This window comes from Melozone crissalis, unplaced genomic scaffold (assembly GCF_028551555.1).
Source record: "Melozone crissalis strain CALT ecotype California unplaced genomic scaffold, PUWL_Pcris_2 ptg000013l_1, whole genome shotgun sequence".
In the NCBI taxonomy this organism is placed as follows: Eukaryota; Metazoa; Chordata; class Aves; order Passeriformes; family Passerellidae; genus Melozone; species Melozone crissalis.
The window spans coordinates 6,054,376-6,068,708 of NW_026535791.1; the positions used below are offsets into that span (position 1 = coordinate 6,054,376).

The 14,333-nt window shown below is 40.7% G+C and overlaps 1 protein-coding gene across 1 annotated transcript in view; it reads right to left on the reverse strand.

Annotated features, from left to right (window-relative positions):
- Window positions 1-14,333, reverse strand: part of MTIF3 (mitochondrial translational initiation factor 3) — a 132,232-nt gene that overhangs the window by 69,361 nt on the left and 48,538 nt on the right. The gene's annotated exons all lie outside the window — the stretch shown is intronic.

Sequence of the window (14,333 nt, forward strand, 5' to 3'; positions counted from 1 at the left end):
TTTTCTAAACTTTTTATGTTATTAAACTTTGCCCCTCTTAAAATAGCTGCTTGGGCAGGAAGTTGTGCAGCCATCAGTCTGCAATTTCAAACACTAAATCCTTATCCCTCCCAACCTTATTTACCCTTCTCTCCCTTACAGAATCAAACTGCTTGACGCACATAGCATGATGATTTAGAAAATAAAACAGATTTTCTCACAGTCTTAAGGCACTTCCATATTTGTTAGTTTTGGTAAATGTTCTTACTTGTGGGGGGATAAAAAAAATCAAATTAGAGCAATGCTTACTTTGTACCTAAATTCTTTACTGCAATTCAGCAAGCAACGCTCAGGACAGAGACTGTTTTCTAGCAAATTAGTAGAAAAGATAGAGAAAAATGAAAACTAGCAGTCTATGTATTGGCCCATCATCTTTATTTCTGACTGCTGAAGTGTAGTTCTAAACATATTCTGAAGTTCGTGTCGAACACACACATTTCCTCATGTCTTACTTTTTACAAGATTCCCTATTTTGATTTTTGCCCCTTAACCTCACACAGCCAAGCACAAGACTTAGAGCACATTTTACAAGGATTATTATATCCTTTGACGTAAAAAGGATTAAATAGTAATTTGTAATCCAGGCTTCTATTCTGCCATGGAAATTGATGCTCATCGTTGCCCTGTCTTGTAGTAGATAATGTGCACCTTCTGGAAAGGATTTCACAAGGGAAGAGCATAGCAGCTCTTTGTTGCTGGAGACTAAGAATGCAAGATGAGACCCCAAAAGAGATTAGTCAAAAAACAGTCTTAAATATATTATATAAGAGCTCAAAGATTGGAGAGCAGATAAGGAGAGCAGCGCACAGGGCCCTCATGCTCAGACCAGAGCTCTCTCTCGCTGCATTCATGCTGCTGGATTAACGCAGAAGGGATGAGACCCATCTAATGGCTGGTCTTTATGTAATGCAAAATAAACCAGATAAATGTTCTAGAAAAACACAGCATTGACATGTGACTTCACCAAATTATTTTGTCAGTCAAGGCAGGGGAGGAATACACGGCACAAGTTGTATTGAACTTGGGGGTACCTGCAACACCAACAGGCCCTGCAGAGCAAAGTGACACACAGAACAGGCAGCAAAAACCACTGTACGTGTGCTGCCCAAAGTGTAGACCTGTACCTACTACTGACTACAACCAAGACTCTTCCTCCTTCTCCAACCAACCAAAAACCCAAGAAAGAACTAAGTCCTGATATGCAGAATCACAAAATATTCTGAGTTGGAAGGGATTCATCAGGATCATCAAGTTCAACTCCTGCACCGGACACCCCAAGAGTCACACCATGTGCCTGAGAGCATTTGCCCAAAGCATTCTTGAACTCTGTAAGCCTTCGTGCTGTGATCATTTCCCTGGGGATACCATTGTAGTGCTCAATCATCCTCTGGGTGAGAAACTTTTTCCTGATATCCAACTTAAACATCCCCTGCCTCCGCTTCATGCTGTTTCCTTGAATCCTGTCACTGGTCATGAGGACTGTGGGTATTGGTACTTGCCCCTCCACTTCCCACCATGAGCATGTTGAAGACTATCATTGAGGCTATGGAAAAACCCAACATCATTCTGAGCACTACTGTAATGGAGATCCAGGCAGGAATCCTGAGTGTGACCATCCCAAATTGATCTCCTTGAAGGCTTCCAGAATTTCTATCCCTTGAAGTCCATGTAACTCACATGGTAGTCTGTGACACAGCATGAGTCAGTGCCATACAGTAAATATGCCCATGAGATAGTTTGACATCTATAACTGGCTATGATCAAACAAATCTGCACCTCTCTTTCAGGACGTTGAAATTAATCCTTTTTTGTGTTAAAATTTTTAACAAGTTCCTTTAAATTTTGAACAAAATGTAAAACCAGAGAAGAGCAATCAGGCATTCACTGCGATGTAAAAAATTACAATCACAAGCCTTCTGTCTTAGGAAAGGTATACCCAGAGACAGGCTCTGTTTACAAGGGCTTGACACAGGCAGTCACTCCATTGCCACCACTGCAGGAGGTGAGCAGACACACCTGTTCCTAAGGCTGACCCATCCCAGGGGTGCTGGTGCAGGGACAAACCCAGGATGTGCTCTGCTGCAGAGGGCCGGAGACAGGCTCTTCCTGGGCAGCTGACATTACCTCAGTGCTGCCACTGCCCTGGTAACTTAAATCATCAATAAATGCCATATAAGCTATGCCCACCAACTCTTCTGCAGCTAATGTGACCACCCTTCCACACCTCTCTGCCAGCAGAGCTGTGGAAGAAAGGGATAGCACCACCACCACCTGAAAAAAAGAAATTAAAAAAAAAAATCAAGATTTCTTTACTTTCACATTGCTGTGCTCTACTTGGGGCAAGCCCATTCCCTGACTGAGGAAACAATCACCACGATTTTTATTGATCATATACTGTAGCTGCCTAATTATTGACCTCAAGACAGTTTACCATCTGTTCCCAGTGCAAAATGTCAGTTTATTTACAAAGCTCACAAACACAGAGTTTGTGGTCTGAGCAACAGCTGGGATGACAGGTCAGGTCTAAATTTCCCTGATGTAAAGCACTATATCCCTGAAATCCACAATACCAGAGCACTGCCATTTATAATACCTACTTCAACCCTCTTTCTGCATCCCTTATATTATTTTCTCTGTCTCCTATCACAGCAGATCACCAGCTCCACAGGATGATAACAGCCCAGGAAAGCTGCAAACAGGAAAAATAACCAGCATTATAAAAAATATGAAGTGGGTAAAAGAGCCAGCCAGGCCTGTTATTCAAGTCATACAATTCCCTAGAAAATAATTTTCCCAGGACTTCATTAAAACAGTCAAATAGTGCAGGTGCTGCCCTGCTTTCAGTTTTAAATTACAATCCACTTGGGAACTGGGCAAGACTGGACACCCAATTGCAAATTTTATGTGCAAATTTTTATTTTAGTTTTTTAAGTGGAGTTGGCACAAGAGTGATTTTAGACTGAAAAGGACAGCCTTATCCTTAGGTCTCCTCTTGTTCTGATTTATTGATGCAATGAACATTCTCTGGAGAAGCTCAACACATTTTTACAAAAGCATTAGATGTCAGGCTTTATACCTACATCAGATTTCATAATATTATTCCTTCTGTCTGAATGGGTGGTATTAAAAAAAAAGAAAATCACAAGCAAACTGGAACTAGCAGTAAGTAAACCTTTCAGCTGTAGTTGTCTTTACATAAGTCACAAATAGTTAACATTAGTTCCAGTTTGAAGTTAATGGAAACATGTATTTTGCAATTAATGCTCTCAGAGATTTAAGCAATCTATTTCTAAATTATCTAATTAAAATCCTAGAGATTTACAGCCCATTAACTGACTGTTCAAAATTTTACCAAAAACCCAAGTATACCCCAGAAGTAAGCAACTATGCAAAACATCCATCTTAACAATTAATCTCTTTTTAAATTACCTTTAATGCACCCCAATTTTTTATTTTGTTTACAACTGCCTATGCAATTTTCTTAAGCAAAAGCAAACATCAAAAGAACACCCTGAGATGAATGACACCTCTGTTCCTTTGGAGGACTCTATTGTCTCTGTATCCCAAAATGGCTGGGATGCAAATCTCAGTTCTGCACCTCTAACCAGAACTCTCTAACCAGGGGGATGCATTTGCACTGAGATCTATCTAACCACTGAATCAAGCATTAATTTCTTCTGTGTAATCTAAACCAGCAGCAAGTGAAAAACCGTCCACCTGTATTTTCCCTTTGATTAAAGGCCACTGGGTATTTGGTTGCTTCTTCTCTTCATCTCAGAGGAGATGAGATCCCAAAATTTTGCTTCAGGAATCACAGGCACACCTCAGTATGTAACCCTGCATTATTCCTCTCCAGTGTCGCAAGAGAGCATATGGTAAAAATTGTAACAGCTATTCAGAAGATTTCATGTGACCCTAAATTCAGGCAGTCCTGGCCTGGCAAGATTTGACCTTGAGGGGTAATATCTAACACACACTAATCAATAACTCTGAACAACAGCACAGGCATCCATCTTGGATTTCAGGAAAGGCTGGCTTAATTTTAAAATGTCACAGGATTTCCACAATCTGTTCTCCATGGACAATAGTCCCTGATTGCCTAAGCTAGCAAAGAAGGGTCTCATAATTTTCAAATTCCCCTGCTTTATTCAAATGCCATGGCTGTGAACAGGATCTCTGAGCAGTCAGGAGTGTTTGACATAAGCCCCAGGAAAGAAAAACTAGACAGTGGTTAAACCCATTGCTTAAAACCACATCATAACATTAATTAAACATTAGTTCTTAGTTCCCAGTGCAGTATTCTTCACAGGAATTACAGCATCAGGCTGATGACTTATAACGGTTCTCAAAGCAGACCCTAGCTTAAGTGAAAGAATAAAAGACACAAGAAATTAATAAAAAACATAATGAGAATAAAAAGCTAGCAAACATCACCACAGGGGAAAAGTGTTATTTCCCATCTCCCAGTAAGCATGACCTAGCTCATTAGATACAATCTCTGCTTTAATATTAAAGCCATATAGCAAACAAGTGAAGTAGTACTAGCAACATATATTGACTTTACAATATCCAAATAAATTATACCGATATCCAAAGGCTGCACTGCCTTCAAACATCAAACCCCGATTCAATCCCTGTCCAAGTTTATGAGGCAATAATCCTGTTAGACTCCTCCTCTTTTGAAAATGCAAACAAATTAATGCTTTGACAAAACATGGTACCTGGCAGCTCTGAGTCAGAAATCTACAAGAGATGGACAGGGCACAGCAATTTCTGCTATCGCTGCAGCCCCATATGCCAATTACCCAACACACCTATTTTTTGTGCTGATGAGCAACCTCTTCCATGTTTTTAAGTTGTTCAGCAGAATGACTGGAATTTTTATATGCAAACTAAATAATATTGTGCCTGAATGGTGACTTTGTTTCACTGAACCACAACCAGGCAACGCTGGGCTTGCAGTAAAACCGTCTCTCCAGAGATTATTTTTTGCCTCTGTGCTAGTCTTTTTGTTCCATCAAAGGAATGCCCTCACAGACAAGGAGTCATCCTTACACCAGGTGTTGATGTGGCACCATCACTGCAAAGGCAACAGGTCACAGGTGATGATTGTCCTTCCCTGCCCCAGAGGTGAGGATTTTTATATGCAATTCCTCAAAAAAAAAGTACACACGCACTCCCTTGCTGGGTATTTTCACAGTCCAGCATTTTTCAAGGACGAGACATGAAACCCTGGTTAAATCTGACAAATAAGGAGCATTTGGGAAAATTAACAGGACCGTAAGTTGTGTTTTGTATTTGTGGAGTGCTGCGTTTCCGTGGCAACGGGCTTTAATTACCATCACAGCGTTAAGGGTCCCTGCTGCACAGGGGCGTGAGACGCTGCCAGGCTGGGCGACCACAGGAGCACTGCCCGTGCTCCCCTCTGCCCCACAGCCACCTGCAGAGCTCCAGGGGATCTCAGCTACCAAAGGCACGTCTGGAATGGGGAAACCGAGGGGCAGCACAAGACTGACCACCCTTAGGAGAGACTATGGATGACACCCACGTCCCAAAACCAGCACCTCAAAGCCAGGGCTGCTCGACATCAGGGGATGACAGGATGAAAGCGGGACTCGGTGCCCAGAGATAAAACAAGTGGGCAGAAGGTTTTGCTCAAACACGCAAAAATCCTGCTGCAGCCATCTTCTGTGGCACAAATGGAACGGCTTCTATTAATCAGGAGATTAAAATAGCTTTACTTTAGTCAAATTGGTCTCAAATGAGACAGGAAAGATAAGGACTGTGACTCTATGGAGGTTCCTACAATGAAATACCCATTCTTTACAGAAAATACAGAGCTATATCCAATAAATCATCTCGGCATAGAAGAAAAGGAGACGAGTATGAATCTCAAACAAAGATACAGCTACACATCTACAGACTAAATTTTGCATAGTCCTACTGAACAAGAGCAATGCTGAAAAAGGAGGAAATACGACACACAAGCCAAGCTAGATTAGAGCCACCCAGGTTTGGATGGCTAGTCAGATGTCCTGGTCTGCAGGGAGCACAAACCCCATGAAAGAACTTGAACTTGCACCGTCTCTTCAGTAGGCACTGCTACCCACCCTATAAAAGTGTTGCTCAAGTATCTGCCTTTCCCTGCCATCATGTTTCGTAAGACAAAAGGTAGGAGCTCATTTTACAGTTTGCAAGATCTGTTTTCTGTACGTACATTAAATGTTCATTAAGTGGAAAGTGAAGTGCCTGTTTCTGGGGTCTAATCCCGCTTTGTGTCAGAAATCACCGCATGCTAGAAACAACACAGGACAAGCACCTGGGGAGTTAAGGATGCTCCCAGGACTCTCAACAATAGAGCAGGTTTTAGGCCTAAGTGCATTAAAAAAACCTAGAAGAACCTTGCAAGTACCTAAACTTGTTTCTGGATTTTTGCAGCAGTGAAAAAGTAAATAGAAACATAATTAAATAGAAGTGAAAAAACACAGACTTACCTGCCAGGAGACCTGAAGACAAATTTCCTTCCTAGCACAAAAAGAATAAGGAAAGCAGTATTTAATTACTGCGGCTGTAACAGGTGGGCCTTTATATCCAGTGGAAGTGAAAAAAGTATCCCAACAGTCAAAAAGACAAGGAGACAATTAGTGAGGCTTTCTTCTCCCTGATGGAGCAGAGGAGAAGAGCAAGAAAGAGTAAAACATTTGCTTATCCGCCATGGATATTTTCTGCCGCACAATCTGTCCACCAGCCCTTGCCATATGTGCCACCCTTTCTGCTGGGAGAGATGAAGGCAGCAGAAAGCTGTCCATCAAGATGCTAAACCTTCTGGAAAGCCCTCCCCTATGCACTTTGCCCTGAAACAGGGACTTTTGTGGATGAACAGAATACACTTAACTAGATTAAACGTAGCTCATTCCTGGATATGTACAGAGAGAATTTGATTTGATTAATTCAAATTTTAAGGAGCAGTAGCGATTCAAAGGAAATAAAGGAATCCAAGAGCTATGCTCCCTTTTCCCGCACTTCTTTATAACCAACCCCCATGCCAACGGGTGTGCACGGAGGAAATTCAGGGAGACAGTACTGGGATTAATCATGAAATGGCTTTGATGACAGAGAGAAGCTGGAGGTGGAGGGGTGGAAAGGATAAAAGAACTTTCTGAATAGTTAAATTGTAGGACTTAACTATTTTCAGAGAAACACCATCCCATCTCTTCCTTCAGGCATATGCCACCTTGCGTAACTGGTTACAGCTGGTTTTCCCCAATCAATCACAACTTGAGTGATGGGGAAGGCTATTTTCAAAGGTAAACTATGCTGTTACTAAGCAGTTTTTCAGCTTAGACATAGGGTGAAAAAATGAAGCTACCTCCTAAGCTAACAAAAACCTCCGATCTCTTTGAAAACAAGCATTTCTAAGATCTGTGCAAGACAGAGCCAAGAGGACATGGTTTAGAGACAGCTCAGATAAATGATAAGCTACACACTGTCCTCCTCCCGCAGGAAAGGAGGCAGAATCCTCTGCAGGAGTGAGTGCCCATGGCCTGCAAGGAACCCATGACAACCCATGGCCAGAGAAAGAAACTTAAAAGTTCAGCAGAAAGAGCACAGAGAATGGTCTAGACTTGGTCTGGAGCTTGCAGCTTCAATTTTCAGCCTCGACCTGCCAAACCCCAGCAGCTAAGCAACATCACTTGGTGAGCTAAGGCAACCCTTTAAACCAGTCTGCCCTGCCGAGAGTGCTTATTTTCTCCCTAATGAAATAAAACAAGTATCACCACATCAGAACTCTCAAAGGAAAGAGGAAAATAAGAGCCTTCTTGAGCCCATAGTCGAGAGTATTTAACTCAAGCTACCTACACACAGGCCTAATTACGACTTGCCCATGAGCAGGGTATTGCCTGCAGAGTGACCGACTCCCCACCACAACTGCCCCACTTGGTCTGCAGCCCGGCACAGCCAGGATCAGGGAAAGCTGGGCTGGCACTGGCCACCCCCTGGCAAGCAGGTGACTCACTCTCTGCCCTGGCTGAGCAGTCTCTACTTGTGCCTGGGAATTATGTTAGGATGCCATGCACTAGCCGACACTTGAATTAACTCCACAATAAAGACAATTTGATTCTTAACACTTCAGGATGATGGCTGTGCCTCTCCCTGTTAAGTCTGCTGAAGACATTTCACTTCGCTGCTGTATATAACTTGATTTCCAGTTAATTTCCAGGAGAAACTTTCCTTCTGATACGTGAAAAAAGATTCTTTTCAGAGCCAGCTGCCTGACCCAGCTTTGGGGACATAAAAAAGGCAGAACATGACTTGTGCAAAATACCTTCATATTATTTTGTAGGATGCTTTTCATAAATTAAAAGCTTTACACTGAGACCTTCCAATTAGGCTACCTGTCATACTGCAGCAGATGTACTCTGTACAGATACTGAAAATAAATGGCTCCACACATCAGCAAAATTTACATAATAAGAACATGTTAGATCTAGAAGTTGTAGTCTTAATATATACAAATATTATCTTAAATAAAGCCCATTTAAATACTTTGTATGTAAACAGGTCTTTACATACAGAGTAGACTACTGCTTGATCTGAGGCCTCCAGACAGGATTCAGAAAAGGAAGTGGACATTGAGTTGACTATGTAAAATCCAGTCTGGTTATACATATTTGACAGACACAAGTAATACGGAAGAAAGACTGCATTTGTTTTAGTCCTGCTGTAGGAATCATATATTCTCCACTTCAGCCCCTGTAATTACACAGCCACCAAGAAAGAGCAGAGACAACAGTTATTGAATGAAAAAAACAGGCATTTTTTCTAAAAACACTTCTCTACTCCCTAACCATGTTTGCCAGCTTTTTGTTTCACATTCCTTGTTAGCTTGGCTGATTGCATGTTATATATATATACACACACACGTAAAAAAATAGAATTTCACTAGCTATTACATAGGGAAGCTTCTAGGGTGCATCTCTTTACCTGCCTGAGGTGCAGAGTTTGGCTGCTTTAGCACATTTTCTGACTCCTGTTAGTGCCCTCAGAAAGAAACTACCTCAGTTGTAACACTATTGAGAAACTGTTCTTTAAGATTCAAGTGAGAAATCTTAGCAAAGCTGCATAGCAGTGCACACACACAGCAGGCCCTGCTATGTATTCTCACACGAGTGACAGGGGCTAAATGTTAAACAGCAATCTCCTAACTCCCCTCTGCAGAATGAATAATGTGGAAGAGGGAAAACTGAGCTGCTGTTACAGCATTTCTGTCCGCTTTCCTCAGTAGTCTTGTTCTCTTTACGAAAAGGTAATATTCCTAAAGAAAGGTAAAAAATTAAAATTATCTTCTAAGTGAGTAGCAAAAAATAAAACTAAAGAAAAAAATGACACTAAAAACAAGTAACTGGCAGCATCTATGTAAAACACCAAACTGATAGCCATATGCAGAGATTATACAGAAGAGATACATTAATAGAACTATAAATCAAGAAATAAACTAGAAAAAAATTGCTCAATAAAAGAGAGTTAAGTCCTCACAGAAGGCTACAAGCAAACAGGGGCAAAGCTCAGAAGTTTGCTAGGGTGGGGAGGTATCAGGAGTCCAACTGCGACACTCATCTGGCAGACAAACCCCAAGTTGTTAAAAAAACCGAAGACATGAAATTATGAAAGAAAAATGCAAATCACTTAAGATAGTTAACAATGAATTTGTACAATACACACAAGACATTTACTCACATCAGCAAGGAATTCCAAGTCCCCACGTTTTGGGAAGACAGTGGTAAAGGAGTAGTGTGCTGAAGAGTTCAGATTCCTAACTTCAGGCACCACTTTTCTGTACCCACAGTCAAGATGGATGCAGCAACAGAGACTGACAAAAACATGCTACATCGGGAAGGAGCCAACCTTCTCCTCCTCCTCCCTGTCCAATCTCTTCTCAGCAGGCTGAAATTTTGCATCTGTGGGGGATGATACAATTTTTGCTTCCTCATTTATTCTATGTATTCAACCCTTAAGAGCTAGCTTTTAAAATACCAGTCTTGCTTTGAAGGATATTACTTCATTAGCAGTGCTTTTGGAAAAAGGTCTTTAAAAGGCAGACGACTCACCCTCTGGAGTATCCATCTTCTGTGCACTCCCTAACCACAACTCTCATTTTCCCAAACCAAGCACTTCTCAACAAGTTAGGCTAGGTTCACAGACATAAAAAATTCAAACCACCTTTTATTTCCATACTTTTTTTTAAACTCCCAACTCATACTAAACACATTCACATGTTTTATGCCAGATACTTACATGAAACATTTTTTTAAACTTTGTAACTTTTTTCTTTTCATAGCTATATTGTCCAAAAGCTAGAAACCACCCCAGACAGCACTCCCGCTCCACTGGGAGCTGTGCAACCGATCCCAAGGTATTACAGTGTCTCCAAGATAAGGATGCACATTCCCATGGGACATATTTCTTTTCCTCAAAAAGGGAGCAGTGCTGTGCACAAAGACTGTAGGATGCCAGAAATGCAACACAAGGACCAGAGGGGCGGTAGATACCTCCTACCCTTCATACAGAGGCAGGAGCAGTAGCTGCTGTGTTCATAAGGCCAGGATATCTTCACACAACAGGCCTAGCATGCAACTGGTTATTTGGAAATAGACTTCCAAGCTTTTTTGTTCCTATCAGCAGCAACAAGGATTCAATGAGTTACTCAGAAGTTAATCTGCAAACTTCCTGTTTGTACAATCCAGAGCTTTTAAGAAGTACCTCAAACTTACCATCAAGCTCAGAGTGGTGCAGTGACTCAGAGGAACAGGGTCTAGTGTAAAGCAAACAATAGTTTGCTCTACAGTTACCAGTTTCCACCTAGACACAGGCATTTAGGTCAGAAACCAAACTTTTCACACATCAGTGTGAAGAACTGTTTAACACTGCAGTAAGAGAACAGCCTTGATTTCCACTGATTTTCAGAGTGAAAAAACTAGTAATTTCACTTTAATGAACCGAGAGGAGGCCAAACGCAGTAATTACAAGCCTTTATCCTGTCCTTTCTGTGTGCAATGTGAAAACCAGAAGTCCAGGCAAGAACATGATGAGAGTTTCATTCAACAATGAGACAACTTGCTTCAAGAGCAGGAGACTCAACTACAAGCAACACTGACTTTTAATATCAGTCATATGGGATAAGATAATAGATAATATCCCAGGCAACATGACACTGTAAATAAAAGATACAGGGATGACAGAGTTGTGTAAAGGCCATGCTAGCTGAAGAATTTTAAGATGGAAAAGATAAAACTGCTCATGGAACCAAGAAGTTACACTGGAAAGCTACTACAATAATATACCATACATTGGCTGAAGGGAGTAATTTGCACACATTTCCCTTTGTAAACTTCAGGACTAGAAATGTATGAACTCAGATTTAGTGCTTGTCCACACAGACCAGTTTAACTGAATATTAAGTTTCAACAAAGTTAAATTCTGAACTGATACTTTGCTGTTAAAGCATGTTCTGTTGCTTTAGCTTTAGCCAAACCTTATTACTAAATGGAATCTAAACCAGAAAGGGTTTACAAAGACTCTTTTTGTTTCCACTGAGTACATGAAAATAAATCACTGCAGTTTTCCTATATATAATAAAAGGTGTGGGTTTTTTCTAGATGACAGATTTGGAGAACAGCACATCTACTGAGGCTCTGGCTGGCTGGTGACCCCTGTTTTCCATTGGCCTCCTGACTCCCTTCAAACTTTCAAATGCAACCAAGGGGGTGCTTTGGCTTAGAGATTCCTAGTTAGTGGAAAACTGGGGGCCAAAGTGTGCAATGAAGTTGCTATAAAACCTTATCCCAAATAATTAGGTTTAACATTTATACACAGTATGCTTGGAGTAAGAAAAATCACCAACAAAATGACTGAACCTCTCCAACAATTTCCAATCTTCACTTAAAAAAAAACAATGCTTGACAGCCGGACCTGACACCCTAATTGCTCCCCCATTTTTCTCTTCCCTTACTTCCCCTCCTCAAATCCTGGAAAAACAGCAAAATGAGAGTTATTCTTTCAGACAAACATTTCCACTTGAAAACATTAAGTGAAGTTTTTTCAAAATTCGTATACATCAACAAACCCTGAAGGCAAACAGATTTAGTGAAAATAGAAGGAGCAAATGCCTGAATGATCTTTAGTTTCTCATTCTGTTTTCCAGAAGCCTGTCATCCCTTCCTCATTTTTAAAAAAGTCTTAATCAAAGGACTTGTATTACTTAAAGTTTGCATGCTCTGCACGGTGCCTAGCAAAATGAGCAACCTTTTTTTGCAAGGTGGTTAATAAAGGCTACCTGGAAGTTTACAGGGTTTCTAGGATGCCCAATGGAAAACCTTATGGATAACTGTACAACTATTACTACATACGTATCCTAGGAGACCAAAGAGCTTTCACATTTAAGAGCTTATTTCCCAGCCACCCTCTCGATACACATCTCATGCAATTATAAATAATACAAATAGCCATGAGAAAGGAGGACGTTGGTTTAATTTCAGGCAGAAGGTACACAGACCTCTGCTTGTATCTGCATAAATGTTTCATTTTATTTCACTTCTTCTCACATTCTGACTACAAAGATACTCTTTATCTTTGTATTATCTCACGTAACGCAGGAAATGTGTATTTAAAATTGAATTTTAAAACTGCACTAGCTATAATTTTTTTTAATCTTAAAAATTTCGCACGCATACATAAAAATCACCAGAAAGAGCCTTTGTATTTAGTCAAATGAAATCTAGATTCCTGACCGCAGCATTCTGCAAAACACCAGCCTGTTAATAAAAAAAAAAACAAACAAAACATACCAGAGAATCACATAATTTAGGAAAAAGCCCAGGAAAAAAAAATTTTAAAAAATAATCAAAAAGCACAAACCAGCTAATTTAAAAGAGACTCACTTTCCACTTCATGTATGAATAGCCTATGCATTTGAAACAAGCCAAATCAAAAGCATCCCCCTCATTTCTTGTTTGTCATTCTCATCACAGGGTCTAACCTGCAGTTAAGGACTCGGCACCCAGCCTCTGAAGAGAAGCATCCTTAAAATGCCGAGCAGAGCCTTGGAAACACCCCGGTACAATTCCTTGGCAGCCAGAACCCAGGATCTGTTACAAAACCTGTAACACAGAGCACGACAGCCCCTTCCCTTCATCATCCTTTTAGTCTACATTTCTTAGCCTTCCATCCCAGAGGAGGCAACACAGAACACCTGCCAAAAGGAAAAGAAGAATGTACTGTTGATCTCCTGGAGGAGGGGATATCACCCGGTAACAGGGAACTCCAAGGAAAAAGGCTGTCGGCATGCTGGTACACACAAATTAATTCACCAATGGGTAATTAAAACAGGACCAGTTCTTCCTAAAGCCACTAAGCAGCTCTCAGGGTCTGATTTCCTTAAAGCAGTAAATTAATCACCTAACCTCACACGAATATGAGTGAAGCCCCAACAGCTGTGGCTCAGCAAACACTAACCGGAGCAGCAGCCAATGTAGAAGATCTGCAGGCACTCTCTCACACCGTGTCCTTTTCAAAACCTAAATTCAACATTAAAATTAACTGCAGGCTAAAATGTTGCCAGCCATTTCTTGTGAATGCATAATGAAACCTTGCTACTCCCCGTAGCGCCTCACAGTTTTGCAAGCACACCCCACAGAACAGAGGAATGACCTGTGCAGGAATCCTTACAGTAACTCTGTGTGTACAGTGGCTTTACAACACACATGGGACATTTCCAGTCCCTGTCGTCCTATATGCTATAAATATTATGTAAAGCAACAAAATGTTTGCAAGAAAAACAACCAAGGAGATTATGTAACATCCTTCTTCTTTCTTCCACTCCTCTATTTCAGAAAATTTTGCTTTTTTAAAGAAAAAATTTAAAGTGGAATACTGAGACTGTTTTCAAAACTGCACATACTTTCTGACAAAGTCTCAATTTCCATATATAATTCAATATCTCAATATTAGAGGTGTACTCAACACAGAAAGTCTGTTTTACACCCTGAAATTGCTTTACTTTTGTCGATTAAAAAAGGAGGGGAAATATTATTATGGTTTTCTTTCACATTAACTAAGTTTCTGGCTTTTTGAATACTATAAAACCATGCTTATTTGCAGAGCCACAAACTACAACTATCTTCCACAGCAGCTTTTATAAAGTCTAGTAACTCCACTTACAAATTGAATACTTTAGTATTATTTTTCCCTTATATTGGACATTACACAAATTACACACGGGAGAGTCGACAACCAGC